Genomic DNA, 13,354 nt, shown 5'->3' with positions numbered 1-13,354 from the left:
AGTCTGTCAAGAAGCAGGGTGTGGTAATTAAGAGCAGGACATTGGAGTTGGGGAGGCGTCATGAGCCCGGGTCTGTGCTATGAAGAAGATGCCTGGGATGACGGCTGGCCCATGGTAAGCACTCAGCTCATAGCCATTAAATTGGTCACTTCATCCTCCATCTGACTGGGTAAAATTCCTTCAAGTGTGAGTTGGAGCTCTTCTGGGTCAGTTTTTTCCACATTCTTTCCCTTCCAGTTTTGTGGTTTTCTACCTGCTTGCGAGGACCAGCCGTGGTCAGGATGTGTTCAGGCAGACTAAATGGACCCTTGGGAGATGGACCAGGTACCAGCATTTTTCCAGCTCCAGTAGGGAACTACCATCCAAGAACTTCTGGTATATTCTGCAGAGAATTCTGAGGCAAATGTTGCTTAGGCTCTTTCCGGATTAATACCTGGTAGATGGCCAGTGGTTCTGGGCTTCCTCAGGGCTTCCTTGGCTGGCCTTGCGGCTAATGGCAGCATGGGGCTGCTCCCTCCCCTCGGGCTGCCTGCCCATCCACCTTTATAAAGTACCTCAGGCTTTGAGGAAGTCTGGAGCAGACCAGGGCATGGCGCAGCATGTTTTCAGGCTGAGCAGGAGGAAGTTCACACCCACAAGGCCCCAGGGTGTGGTGAATCCTGGCTCACCTGCACCTGGTAAAACTCGCAGCTGGAAAGGTTTAAAGTACAGATTCCTGAACTCCCCATTTACACATACTAAATCCAAAGGTCCGGGGGTAATTTTTTTTTAAAAGCCAAGAATAAAACAGGCCCTGGCTGGTGGCTCGATGGGCAGTGTCAGCCCAGTGTATGGATGTCCTCGGTGTGATTCCTGGTCAGGGCACACAGGAGAAGAAATCATCTGCTCCACTCCCCCACCCCCCCCACCCCCCCACCCCCCTTACTCCCTCTTCCCCTCCTGCAACCAGTGGCTGGATTGGTTTGAGCATGGCACTGGACTCAGGATAGCTCTGTTGGAGCGCATCAGCCTCAGGTGCTAAAAACGGCTCAGTTGATTTAAGCATCAGCCCAAGGTGGGATTGCTGGGTGGATCCTGGTTAGGGTGCATGTGAGAGTCTGCCTCACTGTTTCCCTTCCTCTCACCTAGGAAAAAAAAAAAAAGTAAAACAAATGGATCCTAAGCCCTACCACCTAGTTTCAAAATGTTTACATTTTGAAAATCATGCTGATAGGCCTGGCTGGTTAGGTCAGTCAGGCATCACGCTGGTATGCCAAGGTTGTGGGTTTGATCCCCAGTCAGGGCATATACAAGAGTCAACCAATGAGTACATACATAAATGGAACAACAAATTGATGTTTTTCTCTCTGTAAAAGCAAGAAAACAAAACTATATTGAAAAGGAATACATGCACTTGGGGAGGGGGATTATACAGGAAATTTCAAGGTGAGAAGTTCCTGAGCAGTTGTGGACTTTATTGTACATGTGGGTGAGTTGGGAGTTGTGTGCCCTGCCGCTACAAGGGGAGCCAGGCCAAGGCTGAGGTTGACCGACATGGCAGAAAACGAAGAACCTTGGCCCCTGCATTAACTCCACATGGGAACCTGTTACAAGGAGCAGTTTAAAAAAATCGGGGCAGGGTGCACCCATCCACATCTGTACAGACCCCACATCTCCCTACCTTGTCAAGAATTATTGGGTGCACTTAATGCTTATGCGGGCATATATATGTTTTCTTGAAAATCTGCAAAACAAGTCATGTACCCTCTAAACTGCACTTTTGTTTTCAGTTAAAGTAGGTTAGAGCTCTTCCTCTGACCTGCTTGTACAGGTCTGCATCTTTTATTTTGTAAGGGATATTGTCATGAACAAGGCCTAAAGATCTTGAGAGTGCAGCCTGCTGTCAGGTAGGTACTGTTGTGTCCACTTACCAGGTGACCAGATTCATGTTTCAGTGCCTGACTTGACCACTGCCCTGTGTGGGGTTAGGCGTGCCATGGGCTCTTGTGGGTCCGTCACTGGTTTTGCTGCCGGCTGTGCTTAGGGGTTGTAGAGCCTCCTGATTACAGTGTCACCCATTCCGGCAAGTTCTACAACCACTGCCTCAGTTTCCTCATCTATAGAGCAGATTGAGTGAAATGAGGTGATGCCTAGGTGAGCACTAACTTAAACCTGTGCAAGATAGTATTCTTTCCCCTTTCCACTGGGGGAGTTGAAATGGCGAATTGTCTCCGAGGTTGGTAAATGGTGACTCAGATTGGAAGCTGTCCCCAGGCAAGAGGAGTGTGCTCTGGGGAAGGAGTGTACTGAGGTGTAGGGAAATCCCCTGGAACGACCTTGATGACATCTACCTTAAAGGGAGGGAACAGTCTGTTCCTGGCAGCTCACAGCCACGTGCAGCATGAGGACAACAGGTGGGCTCCTGAGAAGCTGCCTGGGGCCTGACTCGTGGCAGACAACAGCAGCCCAGTGACATCCTGTTTTAAATCAACTCCTGACTGCTCTGAGCACTATGCAGTGGACTTCCGGCTGTGGCAACCAGAGCACTGACATCCCTGGGCATGAGGAGCTGGCGGAGAGAGTCACCGGCTTGACAATTGTGTATGTCCTTGCACAGGATCACACAGCCCAGCAGCGGAGGGAGGCCCCTTGAAGGCAGGAGGGGGCCGGCTATTTCCAGCCCCCAGGGTGGAGCTGATGCTGTCTCAGGCTGGGAGAGGACGGGGGCATGGGGCATGTCTGCTGTCACCCCAGCTGACCTCAGTGGGTGCCAGCAATGAGGATTTCCCTTCCTGGGCATGACCCAGCAGGGTCTGGGGCCCACCCCACTGAAACCTCTGGAGGTTTCTTGTTAACATTTACTCCCAGCCGCAAGTTTTAGAAGTACAGTGGGAATCTTGTGTCTGCGCCTGGGATGCCCTGCCAGCTTTTTGAAAAGGCTGCCCACTTTATTCTTGGTTTGTCTAACATGTCTCCTCGACCCTCTCCTCCAGCATTTTTCTCTCTGCCCCTTTGTTTTTCAGTGTGTCTTAAGACTTTATTTAGCAGTATACTCTTGTTTTGGTCAATCAGTGCTGGAGTCCAGGTGTTTGTTCACTGTTTATGCCTTTCACCGAGTAGACATCCAGTAAGTAGTTTTTGAAGGGATGAGGGACCCTCATTCTACAGATGAGAAGGCAGAGGCACTGAAAGGTTAAGGGGGGTGGCCAAACCAGGATCTGAATCCAGATCTGGGGTTTCAAATTCAAGAGGATTGGGGAGTGTGGAATGGGATGACCTAGCGCTCGTTACCTTAACCTGAGCCTCAATTTGCTCATCTGAAAAGTGGGGATGATAAAAGTAACTGCTTCATAGAGTTGTGAACACATAAATCATTTAGCTGGCATGAGTGTGTGTTCAACACCCTCTTTTGGGGGGGGGGGGTCTGGCCTGGCCAGTGGCCAAAAGTTTCCCATGTGACCTGCTTGACCTGAGCAACTCAGCTGAACTTGTACCAAGGTTGAGACTTTCTCTAGCTGGACGCCAGTCAGTGATGCAAATAGATCCTGAAATCTTGTGTCCCCCCCGCCCCCCGCCCCCACAAGTCAATTGTACTCCACAAAGACCTGACCGCCAAGGTGGGGGGGGGGGGGGCTATGGTTTTGGTTGGCCTTAAGAACCTGCTTCAGGCTGGGAGCTATGCATTCTCCTGTGTTGATTCACTTCCTGTTTGAGCCTGGAATTTGGAGGAGAGAAACGTGTCAGTCAGTTCCATGGAAATGGCTGGACCCGCCCACCAAAGCCTTAAAGGGACCCTTCTCCCAGGGAAGTGCTTGTCCTGGGGCCATCCCTGGAAAGGATTGGGGTGCTGGTGAATGGGCCCAGAAATCTAGAGTCAGGGTTTGAATCCAGGGAGTCTGCTGCCAGATCCCATAGTCCTCTTTTCTTAAGGAAGGATTGGGCATTTTTCCCCAATGCCCAATCCAGTTTATTGCTAGGCCATTTTGGAAGGATTCACACTGCCAGACCTTACCTCTAATCTTGAACCCTGCCTAGTCTGGGCCTTAGTTGCTTCTGCTATTGTGAAAACTGCCTGTGAGGGTTGGGGGTTGGGGGTTGGTGGTACACTGAGATGCTGATGGTGGTGACCCTGAGATGACAGGGAATTGCAGAGTGCACATCCATTTAAGGACACTTAATTCATGTGCTCAAAGAGACCCTGTTGGCCCAACCAGCACATTCTATATGGGGCTGGCTGTGGCATTTTGGGTCTGCACACCTGGAAGAATGGTTGTATTCCTTTCCAGGCTTTTTCTGGGAGCCATGTAGCTTTCTGGGCCTCACTTTGCCCACCTCTAAAATGGGCCTCGCCAATCCTGGATTTGGGGTCTCCTGGGTTGGGACACTCAGGATTCAGTGAATTATAACTTGCAGATACTGACTCTCAGGGTTTAGACATTGCTCCCTCCCCCCCAACTCTTCACATCTCAGACTATCAGATGGGGTTCTGGCAGTGCCTTGGGCATGCCCATCAGGGCTTTGTCTCAGAAGTCCCTTAGGTCCCTGTTGTGGCTGTAAGTCTTCCCTTAGCCTTTGGCAGGAGACTGAAGGGGCTGTGGGCAAAGTGGGCTCTGGCTTCTCTGAGACAAACAGGAAGTCCTCCAATTGTGCAGGAATTTATGCAATGTCCATTTCTCAACTGTCTCTGAGTGCTTTGCCTGTAAATCTCATTGCATGGTTACAGCAACCCCCTAAGGCATGTGTGTGCATGTGCCTCTTTTGCCAGTGGAAAAGCTGTTACTCAGAGAGGATGAGTGACTTGTCTGGAGATGCCCAGCTGGGATCTCAAACTTTAGATTTTGTCTCTCTAAAATCTGGGCTCTCTTCTGTGTACCTTTCCTTACCTGACTAAGGCACTCTGCTTGTTTCGTGGACCTGTGATCCAGTGGGAAGTGTGACATTTGGCATCACTCATGTGTTTAACTTTGCTTTTTATTCACTCTTCCAGTTAGATGGCAGTGTTGCGTGGTCTCAGTATAGAGAACACGACTTGTTTTTCAACTCATGCTTTTTCTTTAGTATAAAAATGGAATTCTTTATTAAAGTGGTTTAGAATATTAAAGCAGTATTTAAAGCAAAGGACAATACAGCAGGACTGAAACTGTAACCCCGATGCACCTCTGGGCACAGGCTCTGAGTTTGAATCCTGGCTCCACCAATGACGAGTCGTGTGACGTTGAGCAAGCCTACTGAACTTTTCTGTGCCTCAGTTTCTTCATCTCTAAGACATGGATAATGATAGTTTCTATTTCAAGTTGTTAATGAGGCAGAAAGAATTTCATTACTTAATATTCATAAAGTTAGAATAGCATTTGCCATGTAGTAAGCATTATATGTGTTTATTTAATGATAAAGTTAATAAATACTATATGGAAGCATCCTCACCTGTAACAGAGCTAATCACCCCCTTTGTCCCATGAGCCCCAATTCTGGTTCTTTCACAGGGGCAACAACCTCTAATACAATTTTGATAATTTTTTTGCTGGACTAGGAGTTGCCAACTACAGCCTGAGGGCCAAATTCAGCCCACTGCCTGGTTTTGTAAATAAAGTTTTATTTACACTCATTTGTATACACATTAACAGTGACAGAGACCTTATGGTTCCCAAAGCCCAAAATATTTACTATCTGGTCCTTAACAGAAAGCATTTGCTGACCCCTGCTCTAGACCTTTTTCTATAATTAAAAACATAGATGGAGTCCTGGCCAGTTGGCTCAGTGGTAGAGTGTTGGCCTGGCGTGCAGGAGTCCCGGGTTCGATTCCTGGCCAGGGTACACAGGAGAAGCACCCATCTGCTTCTCCACCCCTCCCCCTCGCCTTCCTCTCTGTCTCTCTCCCCGCAGCCAAGGCTCCATTGGAGCAAAGTTGGCCTGGGCGCTGAGGATGGCTCCATGGCCTCTGCTTCAGGTGCTAGAATGGCCCTGGTTGCAACAGAGCAACGCCCCAGATGGGTAGAGCATCGCCCCCTGGTGGGCATGCCGGGTGGATCCTGGTCGGGTGCATGCGGGAGTCTGTCTGACTGCCTCCCCGTTTCCAACTTCAGAAAAAAATACAAAAACACACACACAAAAAAAACATAGATGGAGCCTGACTGGGCAGTGGTGCAGTGGATAGAGCATTGGACTGGGATGTGGAGAACCCAGGTTCGAGACCCTGAGGTTGCCAGCTTGAGCGCAGGCTCATCTGGTTTGAGCCAAAAGCTCACCAGCTTGGACCCAAGGTCGCTGGCTTGAGCAAGAGGTTACTTGGTCTGCTGTAGCCCCACAGTCAAGGCACATATGAGAAAGCAATCAATGAACAATGAAGGTGTCGCAATGAAAAACTGATGATTGATGCTTCTCATCTCTCTCTGTTCCTGTCTTTCCCTCTCTCTGACTCTGTCTCTGTAAAAAAAAAAAAAAAAAAAAAAAAGATGGAGTCATACTGTAGGCATTTGTGTAGCTGTTTGCTTCATTTAACAGTAAATTAAGAATCTCCTTCTCTGTAGATGTGGACTCGCCTGCTGCTAGGATTTCAGATTTGCCTATACATGGTTTTATTAGCTAATCTCTGTTACTTTGTTTATGTCTGTGTCATTTATTGCAAAAAGTCATGCAGTGAGCATCTCTTTTGTATATATGTGAGATTTCTACATACCAAGAATTGGAAATTCTGGGTGAAAGCATACATATATTCAAAAGTTTGTTCAAGGCCCTGGCCAGTTGGCTCAGTGGTAGAGCGTCGGCCTGGTGTGCAGGAGTCCCAGGTTCGATTTCCGGCCAGGGCACACAGGAGAAGCGCCCATCTGCTTCTCCACCCCTGCCCCTCTCCTTCCTCTCTGTCTCTCTGTTCCCCTCCTGCAGCCAAGGCTCCATTGGAGCAAAGTTGGCCCGAACGCTGAGGATGGCTCCATGGCCTCTGCCTCAGGTGCTAGAATGGCTCTGGTTGCAACAGAGCAGTGCCCCAGATGGGCAGAGCATCGCCCCCTGGTGGGCATGTCGGGTGGATCCCGGTCGGGGGCATGCGGAGTCTGTCTGACTGCCTCCCCGTTTCCAACTTCAGGGAAAAAATAAATAAAAAAATAAAAAAGTTTGTTCAAGACTATCCAGTTGTCTTCCTAAAAGGCCAATTTACACACCTCCAACAAGGTCTACAAGTACCTATTTTTCTCTACACACTTGGGTGTTGATTCTTTCTAAATTAACTTATAGTTGAGTTTATAGTTCTAATAAAAGTCCAAAGGAACTTTTGGAAATGAATAGGGAGTATTTAAGTTCACCTGAAAAAATTCACAACTGAGAATAGCCAAGGAAATTTTGAAATAAAAGAAATTAAAACATTATAAAACAGCAATAATGAAAGTAAGGCATTAGCACCAAAGGTAAAACAGGGTAGACATTCTAGAAAATAACTTGGCTTGTGTAAGAACTTGGTATTCCTTCCCGAAATAGCTCAAAATGACGGAAGGGATGCATTAGTCAAGAAGTAGTATCAGGAAAACTTGACTATTTGAGGAAAAATTGTTAGATCATTTCATGTTCCCAGATTAAGCAGTTAAATGTAAAACATTTAAAAATTGGAGGAAAATATTTGTGAGTATTTGACTTTATAAGCATAAAGGTAATGGATAATATTTTTAAAAATAAAAGCTTGATTATGAGTAAAATTTAAACTCCAATATAAACAGTATTGAAAGGAAAAGTGTGTGACAGATTTAATCTCACACAGACACACACATGGGGAGATATATATGTGAATATGAACTGGGAGATTTCAGAAGCAGAAATACAAATGATCAATCAATATATGAATAAAAGAGTCAACCTTCCTTTGTGAAATTCAAATTTTCTGAAGTGATGCTGTGTTTTGAATACAATTTTGGAAAAAGCAAGTGATTACCATTGTGCTGGGATGTCTGACATGGTATACCTTCGCACACGCTGCTCATGAGAGGGCAAACCATTATATTTCCAAAAAGAAGTTGGCTGTAGATATCAACATCTTTAAAAATGGGCCTAGCTTTTGATTATATAAAGTCCACTTGTAAACATTAATACCAAGAGGGGAATAATTGTGAAAGCTGATTTTTTAAAAAAACCTAATTTATTTATTCTTTTTAAAAGATCTTATTTATTAACTTTACAGAGACAAGAGAGAAAGGGAGGAAGAGGCATGAGAAGTATCAACCCATAGTCGCTTCACTTTAGTTCACTGATTGTCCTATATGTCTTGACTGGGCAAGCCCAGGGTTTCGAACTGGCAACCTCAGCATTTCAGGTCGATGCTCTATCCACTGTACCACCGCAGGTCAGGGGAAAGCTGATTTTTAATTTTTTAATTTATTGATTTTTTTTTAGAGGAGAAAGAGAGAGAGAAGGCGGAAGCATCAACTCGTAGTTGCTTCTCGTATGTGCCTTGATGAGGCAAGCCCAGGGCTTCTAACTGGTGACCTAAGCATCCCAGGTCAATGCTTTGTCCACTGTGCCACCACAGGTTAAGACTAAGCTATGTAACAATATGAAATGTAGTATTACTTGGAATAGAAAAAAGAAATAATACAAAAAAGCTACAATAAGGGACTGATCAAATACATAAGTTTCACTAGGTGGAAAATTATGAAGCCTTTTAAAGCAGAGCAAGCTTTTGAAGAAAAATTCAAGAAATGGTGCAATACTCAGAATGTAATGAGAGATAAACAGCAGTTTTTTCAACCTTTTTACACTTGGGGACCGATGAAAATAGAATTATTTTGGGGACCGCTGAGGCAGAAATCACCCTGAGCATAAGCAAATTCGCCTAAGATCATTAGGTTTATAATCTTCATACAACAGCAGGGTGATTTAACTTTTTCTTGGACCTGCACGAAGTTTCTGGTGCTCCAGCCCGTGGACTGGTGGTTGAAAACGCGATTTGGATCGAGTAGTGCCAAGCAGTGTTTCCAATAAATGTTGACTACTGTTGTTATCGAGAATTTCAAACCCTCATGTACTCTCATTTGTTCGTTTGTTCGTTCATTCATCACTCAGTTGACACGTGTCCGAGTGTTCCACCAGTGTGTGAGCCAGCGGGGGCCAGCTGTGGGGTTGGTGGCCCCCGCTTCTCCCGTCTTCCTCCCTGGGCCTTCAGCTGGCTCTGTTTCTGGCTGGGCACTGCCACCTAGAGGCTTCTGGCCCACAGGACAGCTGTCCTTTGGAGCCTCTGAGCCCTGGGAAGGGCTGCTTGTTTTCTGGAAGCCTCCGAGACCATCAACGCTAGACATACCTTTCAAAAAACCTTATGTTCAGAAACCTGTGGGGCAGATACTCTCAAAGTATGGGCTTTGAATTCACATCCCTGTCAGCTTGTGGCACACTTACTAATGAAGACCCAGGACCCATCCCAACCCCCCTGTATCAGACATTGCTGGGTGTGTGTGTGTGTGTGTGTGTGTGTGTGTGTGTGTGTTGGGGGGAGCAGGTTCGGTGAATATCTAGAGTCTTTTTTTTTTTTTTTTTTAAATCAAGTGAGAGTCAGGGAGGTCGGAGCAACAGACTCCCGCATGCGCCCGGACCAGCACCCCCCGCCCCGCCCGCCCCCTGCCCCAGGGGCTGATGTTCTGTCCATCTGGAGCCACTGCTTCGTTCCTTGGCAACTGAGCTATTTTAGCGCCTGAGGCAAGGCCATGGAGCTATCCTCAGCGCCCCGGGTCATTCAAGCCATGGCTGCAGCAGAGGAAGGGGGTGGTGGTGGTAGTGCAGAAGCAGATGGCCGCTTGTCCTCTGTGCCCTGACTGGGAATTGAACCCAGGACTTCTACATGTCGGGCCAATGCTCTACTGCTGAGCCAATCGGCCAGAGCCGAATATCTAGAATTTTATCATGTTCCCCTGGTGGTTTTGATGCATGTTGACATTTGAGAGCCACTGACCCAGCCCACTGATATTTATAATTTAATGGGGGTGAGGGCTTGGTACAGAGCCCTTGACCTTCCTAGAAACATACACAAAGGTAAATTGTAGGAGGCTCCTTGACTATGTTAAGACTTCTTTTAGAGCAGTTTCAGGGTCACAGCAAAATTGCAAAGAGGGACAGAGATTGTTCCTACATCCCCCCCCCCCCCCCACACACACACATGCCCAGCCTCTCCCGTTTCCAGCATTCCCAACCAGAGTGGTACATCTGTTACAACTGATGAACCTACACCGACATATTGTCACCCCAAGTTCATAGTTTACTTGGGGTTCACTCTTGGTGTTGTACATTCTATGGGTTTGGACAAACGTTAATAATATGTATTCATCATTACGGTGTCATATAGAGTATTTTTGCTGCCCTAAACATTCTCTGTGCTCCACCTATCCATTCCTCTCTCTGCCATGATCCCTGGCAGCCACTGATGATTTTACTACCTCCAAACTTTGACCTTTTCCAGAATCCATACAGTTGGGATAATACAGCATGTAGCCTTTTCAGACTGGCTTCTTTCATTTAGTCATATGCAGTAAGGGTCCTCCATGTCTTCTCATGGCTTGGTAGCTCATTTGTTTTTAGTGATGAGCAATATTCCCTTGTTTGGATGGACCACGGTTTATGACTAAAGCTGTTGTCATCAGCTATGTGCAGGTCTTTGTGAGGACATAGTGTTCAGCTCCTTTGGGTAAATATCAAGGAGCCAGATTGCTCCTTGATACGGTAGGAGTATGTAATGTTTTATAAGAAACTGCCAGACTATCTTCCAAAGTAGCAGGACCATTTACATTCTCACCAGCAATGAATGAGAGTTCCCGTTGCTCCATGTCCACGTCAGCATTTCATGTTGTCAGTGTTCCAGATGTTGGCCATTCTAACAGGTGTATAGTGGCATCTCACTGTGGTTTTAATTTGCATTTCCTGATGACATATGATGTTGAGCATTTTCTCATGTGCTTATTTGTATTAGATGAGATGTCTGCTAAGGCCTTTGGCCCATTTTTAGAATCAGGTTGCTTATTCCTCATTGTTGATTTTTGAGAGTTTTTTTTGTGTACCTATATTTTGGATAACAGTCCTTTATCGCATGTATCTTTTGCAAATATTTTGTCCCAGTCTGGAATTATCTTCTGTTCTCTTGACATTGTCTTTCACAGAACAAGTCTTTAATTTTAATGAAGTCCAGCTTCTCAGTGATTTCTTTCATGGATTGTGCCTTTGGTGTTGAATCTAAAATGTCATTGTATTCAAGGCTATTTGTCTAGGTAATTTCACACTTTAAATTTAGATGTGCAATCCACTTCGGGTTAAGTGAATTGAAGGGTATAAGGTGCTGCAGCCCAGGGCCCCGTGGGCCCCGGATGCAGGGAAGCTGGTCTGCTGCTCACAAACCCTCCGGGGCCTGAGCAGGGCTGGCCATCTGCCCACATTCCCTGGGGAAGGAGGAGGCCCAATTTTTTGTTAGCCTATACACTATTCTCTGTCACAGAGGTAGCTGTACGTTAACATTTTCTGTTTGATAAAACAAGCAGTGATTTGACTATAAAAGAGTAAAACTCTAAATGCACTGAATTTGTATAAGTTCTCTCTTCTGAGCAACATACAGGAGTTAATAACTAATACCTTACTGATGCAAGTGCATGAGAAAACAATATAAAAAACAGGATTTTGTAAATCCTAGCTCTTTGGTTGAGTCACTATCTTCTTTTTTTTTTTTTTTTTTTTTTTTTTTACAGAGACAGAGAGAGAGAGTCAGAGAGAGGGATAGACAGGGACAGACAGACAAGAAGGGAGAGATGAGAAGCATCACTCATTAGTTTTTTGTTGTGACACCTTAGTTGTTCATTGATTGCTTCCTCATATGTGCCTTGACCATGAGCCTTCAGCAGACCGAGTAATCCCTTGCTCGAGCCAGTGACCTTGGGTTCAAGCTGGTGAGTTTTGCTCAAACCAGATGAGCCCGCGCTCAAGCTGGCAACCTCGGGGTCTCGAACCTGGGTCCTCTGCTCCCAGTCCGACGCTCTATCCACTGTGCCACTGCCTGATCAGGCCACTATCTTCTAGGTTTTCTCACCTGTAATAGAGGATTAACAATCGAACCTTACTTGTGGCAAAGACTGCTAGTTATCCCTGAAGATCCTTTCTCCTCCGCACTTTAGCTGGGGCATATGGCTACACCAAATAATGACTGTTTCCCAACCTCCCTTGCAGGAATGTGCAGCCATGTGACCAAGTTCTGGCCAATGAGATGTCGGTAAAAGTGGTGTGGGAAACTTCTGGGGGGTGTTTCTCTTCCCTCCTCTTCTCCTTCCCCTGAACTGAATTGCAGTTTAATAGCAGGAGATGGAGCAACCATCTGGAGCCTGAGGACTAGAGAACAGAAGGCGTGCAGAGTAGACCAATAGGATGAAACAAAGGTGTTTCCCTGACACCAGAGGATTACCACACCAGCTCCGGATCTCCTTATATCAGATTTTTATGTCACAGGAAAGTAAACCTCTAACTTATTTAGGCCACTGTCATTTTGGGTGTCTGTTAACTTGCAACTGAACTGAGTTCTAATAAATGCCTGACTTCACAGATTTCCTGGGAAGATTAAATGAGATACTCGGTACAGCCTGCTTATCACGGTAGCTAGCATATCGTAAACACTCAGTAAATGTTAGCCTCTTCTTAGGGAGCTTCTCTAGCATCTAATTACAATAACTGTCCCTCATCCCTAAGGAGCGCCAAGATTGTGTTAACTTATTTTTGGTTCCAAACAGTTACAAAAGAGAAAACAGTATTTTCATAAACAACTAATTAAGTAGGAATGATTTCATTTCATAAACAACTAATTCAAGTAGGAATGATTTCACTAATTCAAGCTCTTCTGTTCTCCTGTTTACTAGTTTTAGCTGACAAAGCTCAGCCTGACACATTTGCATGGTATTTTAACTGGAAGATAAGCCATACATTCTTTTAAATAGCTGTGTTTATAAACAAAACGCTCCATTGTTCTACATTTGAAACCCAGCCTTTCAATTTAGGTACACTCTTCTCCTTGGCTTTTTCTGTTTGAAAAAACATGTCAGAATGTTTTCTAGGAGTCAATGGCCCCACTCCAACTTTGAGCTTTATAACGTGTGGATAGTTTCATTTATCAAAAATTCAATATCCAATTAACATTTGTGGACTTAATAGTTTCTAAGACCTCATTTAGCTCTCAAGTTCTCTGATTCTGCAAAACATTGCCAGTCTAAAGAACGCAAACCTTGATTCCTAAGGAATCCTATGAGAAAAAAAACAAGGACAGTAAAACTGAAGAAAAAATTGTTATAAGGTTTATTATCAATGAATGAAAGGAAAGAGACATTAAACAATATTCTTTAATGTTTAAAACAACACAATTTTGGAGGGGGAGAGAGAG

General features: G+C 45.5%; 1 long non-coding RNA gene and 1 pseudogene across 1 annotated transcript in view; one reads left to right on the top strand and one right to left on the bottom strand.

Moving 5' to 3' along the window:
- Positions 1 to 13,354, bottom strand: part of LOC136403648 (uncharacterized) — a 493,289-nt gene that overhangs the window by 18,293 nt on the left and 461,642 nt on the right. The gene's annotated exons all lie outside the window — the stretch shown is intronic.
- Positions 61 to 13,354, top strand: part of LOC136403363 (antiviral innate immune response receptor RIG-I pseudogene) — a 73,634-nt pseudogene continuing 60,340 nt past the window's right edge.

Source organism: Saccopteryx leptura, chromosome 4 (genome assembly GCF_036850995.1).
Source record: "Saccopteryx leptura isolate mSacLep1 chromosome 4, mSacLep1_pri_phased_curated, whole genome shotgun sequence".
Classification (NCBI taxonomy): domain Eukaryota; kingdom Metazoa; phylum Chordata; class Mammalia; order Chiroptera; family Emballonuridae; genus Saccopteryx; species Saccopteryx leptura.
Note: the sequence above shows the minus strand (reverse complement) of the source record. Positions and strands in the feature narration are given on the sequence as shown.